Genomic DNA, 6,020 nt, shown 5'->3' with positions numbered 1-6,020 from the left:
AAGGGGAAGAACTCAACAATCAAGCAAGCTTGAGGCTCCAAAAATTTTTTAACACTGAATGTTAGTATGATTTAATATTCACTTAAAATAATATTAAAAATCTTTAAAAAAAAATTCAAAATTTAGATTGAATAAGAAGAAGGAAAAATATTTATTTTTTTATCAAAAATATTTTAAAATTTTGAATAAAATAACTTAAATCTTTGTACCAATAAATAAAGTTTTTTAAACAATATTCAAAATAATATAATATAAGCACATGATTAAATTTAATTATTATGTGAGGGTAAGACTATGTTATTTACGAATACTAAACTAAAAACATGGTCGTAATATAAAAAAAATAACTCTAGATTATTATTTTGTGTGTATATTTATTTATATTACACTTAAGACCGTATATTAAAATTTTGATTTAGCTCACCAACTTTATTAGACGTTCTTGGAAAGAATAATATATTGATGAACTTGAAGAAATACTTCTAGAACTCTCACCAGAACAATTGACGCAGGAAAAGAGAACTTGATCTTGTGATATTTAGAAAGAGTTATGTTGTTGGGTATTTAAGATGTTATGAATTCAGTTCAGAAAGCTCTTAGTGTCTCTCTAAGGGTGTGTAGCTCTGTAACCTTTGTTTTAAACTTTCGATTGACATTGGCTATGTATGCTCCAATGCAACCAGAAGTGATTGTTTCTCCTATCCAATGGATTCCCTTTGTACGGGCTAATCATGACTGATAAGATCATGGAGGCTTGAATCATGTATTTTTTTTTTAAAACTGTGTAAGAGTTTTTCTTTAGAACAAAATATTTGTTTAGTGAAAAAACTAACGTCGGCCTTTTATCTTGACACTCTTTGCCATGGCTTGGCTGAGAAGAGCCGATCGAGTATTCCGCAGCCATATGATGTGCCAAGTAAATAGGGAATGAAACAAATTTAGCTAATCCTAGAAAATTTCAAATGCCTCCATTTATATGCAGAAGAATTTAGAGTTGGTCAAAGAACACATACAAAGTGATCAACATAACAATAAGATATCTCAGATTTTCTTTTATCTTGGAAAGAATTTGCAAGATTTTTGAATGCATGAAACATTGAAGTAGTCTGAATAGTATCTATATAACTTGTGATTTCTATAATTTTTTTATTCAATTTTAAGGTACTTTAAAGTTGATTTTCACGTAGTGTTGATTGGATGATATTTAATATTTGTATTTGTTGCAGCTTTATTGAGTAGAGAGAGCTCGATGGAGCAAATCCAACTGTCCATATTATTGAATTAAATTAAAATTAGTTGTTATTTGCCACCAATTTTATTTTTTTTAGAAAAGAGATCTTGTGAGGTTACTTTTTTGCATTTCATTTTTTACAAAAGCGACATGAAGGCTCTATTATGTAATTTCATTTTTAGGAACTCAAATAAAAGACCGCAGCAGGTCACTTTTGGTTTAGATAAAATGCTAAGAAATAATAGTCATCTAATGAGGTGTCTTTTAATTTTAAAAATAAAATCAAATTGAGATCTGATGAGGTCTTATTTAATAAAATAATAGTATTTAAAAAAAATAATTAAGAGGCCTTGATCTCTTTATAAAAATTTTAAAAAATAATTTAGTAACCTCGACGACCTCATAAGGTGTCTTATATAAAGAGGCCTATGGTTCAGAGACCTATTATTGAGTTGCTTTGAAGGTCTCATTTTTACGTCTCTTTTTATAATTTTTTTTTAGTAAAAGGGCTATCTTGACAGGGATTTACGAGAGGGGTTATGTCTTGGGCTGATGAGATAGGATACATGGTTAGCCATGTCTCTTAGAAAAATGTTGCGTGTTTCAAGTCAGAAATATGTATCAAGAAACAACTTAATTGACATCTTCCTTATTATAAATTGGTTCGACTAATATAAAATAGTGCAAGGAAAGCTAGGAGTCATTCAGAAACAATCACGTAGGATTCACAATCATATACAAGCTCTTCTAAACTCAATTCTTCCATTTAGGTGTATTTCAGTCAAATACTTCAACTGCCAACATAAAATTTCTCCTATGTAGAAAGGACGGTTAGGGACGACCAAGGATATTGCCGTAAATATGCTCACTTTTAAGGGTAAAATGGTAAGCTTGTTTTTAAAACCAAATCACGAGCTTCCTTTCCCTTCTAGATATTTCTGTCTCTCTCCGCACACAATCGTACAACTCTACTTCCTCAAGCTCTCAACCACCAAATCCAATTTTGGATCCAAATAGCAACAAGAACACTAACTTCTCAGGATGATGTTTGGTAGTTCACTATTTTCCCATTGTTTCTTTGTCTTTAGGCGGTGATCGATAAAACGGTTTAAACGACAGTACAAGAATTTTCTGGTTTACCCACCCCATTGTTTGGGTATTTTTATCTTGCTTTGAACTTTGTTATATCCCTTTGTCTTTTGCATTTTCAACTGTTAAGTTTGAATTTTTTTGGTTAATAGGAATTCATGCCGGATTTAACTTATATATACACTGACAGTATAAAGAAGTTTTATAACTGTTAATATTAAAATAACATTAAGTTGAGCTTAATGAAGTAGTGAGCATTCATATAGCCGATTTCAACTTGTTTGGGACCTAGATGTAGGATGTGTTTGGTGGAAGGAAAATATTTTCTTGAAAAATTTTTTTTTAGAGAAATAAGTGAATTCTGATTTATTTTTTGTGTTGGATAAGCAAGCAAAAAATATCATAGTAAAAAATCAAGTACATAATCTAGACAAATATTATCGAGGGTAGGGATGGGCGTAGGGAGGATGGGATGGGGTCATGTAGTGGGGGGTGAAGATAAGGTATGTTGGAGAGTGGGAAAGGATACAATCAAAATAGAATGCCATATGTGGGACTTGTTTTTCCCACTTTTATTAGGAAATGTATAAAATATTTGACCAACTGAACATGAGAAAATTTAAATCCTTCTAACCTAACACACCTATAGTAGTTGTCACTGCAATGGATTTTAACCTGATATATAAGCAAAGCTATCCTAGGTTACTAATCCTACGTTTTATGGATAGTTGTGTGTAGTTTATGTTTTAGTGACCTGATTGTTAGTTTATAACTGGTGTATGGAAGTTAAACTCATTTCTGATCAACAAATTCCATGATAGGTTGTCCGCGAGCATGACCCATTAGGAAAAGATGTTGAATTGTTTCGTAGGCATTTGTATGGTGATGGCAAACCAAAGCCGACATCAAAGGGCGCTGTGAGGGCAGAGCTGGTTGATAGGCTTGTTATTTAGGAAGATGATTACAAATTGGTGAAAACCCACTTCAGTGCATTCTTTAACACATACCTTCATTAGAATCTTCAGGGCATTGGCGTTACCAACTTGGTTATTGTAGGTAACTGTATACTTATAAGCAAGTTTTTCTCCAGGTGTAGACTTTGGGAATGAATTAACTGATGTGTTTGTATTTGTCAAATGTCTGATGTTTCCCTTTTATGTGCGTTCAAACTCCAAATTGCATACGGCAGACTGTTTTTGATGCTGTAACATTGGACTATCAACGTGTGACGGGATGCCACAGCTACTGCTGCCCCTGATATATATATTGGTATGTATTCCCAAGCTCCCCATCAAGCATTACAGATCTCTCAAAGCAGTCACTTTTGTGCTTATTTATGTATTGAATTTTTAATTTTAATAGCTTTTGAATATTTGTCGTCCTTTATTTTTTATGTACTGCCCGAGTTTATTAGTATTAACTGTCAAATAACTTCATCTAATATCTTATTAAATATGGTTAGAATTACAATTAATGATCACTTAACTGAATTATAAGTTTGGAGTACAAATGTCGACGTTTCTCCCTGTCCTCGATACATGCTTTAGTGTTTAACCTTGTCTTGTGAAGTATTTACACTTAGATTCATCGATGAATTTGCCACATACTTGAAAGTTCAGGTACCCGGGCGTCCCTATTTTTCTTTCTTGGAAAGCTTGTTTTAAGGAAATTATCGTGTAAAATGGTTTGGATCCATACTTCTCTAAGCCATAATCTTAATTTTGGATCATACTTACCAAGCCATAACCTTAATTAAGTATTAGGAAATACAGTAAAAATCTGAAAGTACATCAAACATTTACTTTCAACCTTATTCGTGTTTCGCACTACAAAATTCAATAAACACAAGCTGTTTTTTCACTAATCGTCATTCCAATCTGCCCTTGGTAACCTATGATTGCACAAGTCATAGAGAAGTCAAATATGGTACCGGTCCTTCAAACTATCTAGATCATAGAACAAATTACAATGCGTACGAAATAGGAGACTGTCGATGGTTATCATTTACCTTAAAAGATATATATGTATGTAATAATAACAGTTTTAGTATGTCATTGGTGATTGGATATATTGTTCTATTTGTAAATCAGATTCAACTCTAATTACTAATAAGAGAAATTTGTTACCAAAATAAGTAGAAAGTGACACAAATAAGCCACTTTTTAAATGTTGAACCAAAATAGGCTTTACGGAGCTTTTGATTTCGATCTGTATAATTTAAATTATAACGGAGTCGTACTAGATCTTATACTAATGTTTGATTAGACAATATGAGAAATGTAATTATAGTTAACACACACGAAATTTAGATCCATTAAAAAGAATCCACCCAACTTTTTGATCCATTAAAAATTAGTTGATCAAAAAGTTGGGTGGATTCTTTTTAATGCATAAAAAAAAAATTATTTTTTAATTTTTTTTTTAAAAAATAACGTGGATCTCAAATATGCTGCCACATGGCAAAGCTGTTTTCTAAAAACCGACCGTTAAAAGTAATGGCATGGATGAGCCAGTTTTGTAACGGCGACGGCATGAATGAGTCCAACTTTTAATGGATGGCATAAATATGTCATTTCTGATAGTTCAGTGGCATATTTGAGCCTTTTCCCATTCTAAATAAGTTTGAGTTGGCTTTATGAATACTCACTGTCCATGTTAGTATGTGCATAAAGAAAAACACTTCATTTTATTTTGTAAATGCTGAAAGTTTAAAGATGCAACAAAAGCAAGACATAGAGCATTATGCTGCAAAAAGGTAAGTAACAACACAAATTCGATATAAGACATAAGAAAAGTTTAAAGAACGACAAACACCATCAATTATGCTAAGTAATAAACAACACAGTTCATAGTTCAACTTTGTCACGCAAGGTTGTTATGAAGTTCTGTTTCTAGAAGTTACTATTCAACCATGTATGTTGTTAATTGTAATTATATTATTTTTATCAATTGTGCTGGATAATTTGAACTGTCGATTAGGTCGTACCAAGTTATTCTACTGAATCTGCTGGGATAAAACACAATGATGTTATCATTCAATTTGCTGGCAAAAGGATTCACAATTTCTTGGAGATATAGTAATACCTTTCCTCTTGTTATTGTTAAGAGTGTCTGTTACTTAGATTCTTCATTAAGCTGGGATGGGAGAAGTATTCACGGGTCTTTTATCTACTTGTTAGCGTCGTTCCATTTGTAACATCAAGCGCATAATTATCAGTCTCTTCCAAATTTGAGGGCAGCAATCCAGACTTATCTGTTTATTTGGCGAATGTGTTCTGTTGTGCTTCTTTTTGGTCGTCTCATTCAAGGCAAAAAGTAGATGTTTGGATCATTCATAATTCATCTCGAGCTATTGTTACATACGATAATTTTTTATTTTTTTTGTACTGCAGAGAACTCATTTGATATGAAAAATGTCGGGGTGTCGACACCTACGTTAGAAGAATGGTGCCAGGTCTTAAGAAGGAGCATTAGAAGTGGTAAGCCGAATTAGGTGCACAGATATCTTTCACACATTTGTTTTGTTGTAATAAAACTTATATGTAATAGAAATAATATGCAACATGTTCAGATACAACAAACTTGACTTCTTTATCTTCTCATATAGATTTTTCTGCACGCAATTGCATTTTATGCAACAAACTAGCCACCTGAAATATTGTTCAGCTGTTTAGTGTCCAAGGAGCATTTGAAAAAAAAA

At 32.1% G+C, this 6,020-nt stretch overlaps 1 pseudogene; it reads left to right on the top strand.

The window, feature by feature from the left end:
- The first annotated feature begins 2,772 nt into the window (after window positions 1-2,772).
- Window positions 2,773-5,813, top strand: LOC124889605 (annotated as a pseudogene).
- The last annotated feature ends 207 nt before the right edge of the window (window positions 5,814-6,020 follow it).

Source organism: Capsicum annuum, chromosome 12, assembly GCF_002878395.1.
Source record: "Capsicum annuum cultivar UCD-10X-F1 chromosome 12, UCD10Xv1.1, whole genome shotgun sequence".
In the NCBI taxonomy this organism is placed as follows: domain Eukaryota; kingdom Viridiplantae; phylum Streptophyta; class Magnoliopsida; order Solanales; family Solanaceae; genus Capsicum; species Capsicum annuum.
Note: the sequence above shows the minus strand (reverse complement) of the source record. Positions and strands in the feature narration are given on the sequence as shown.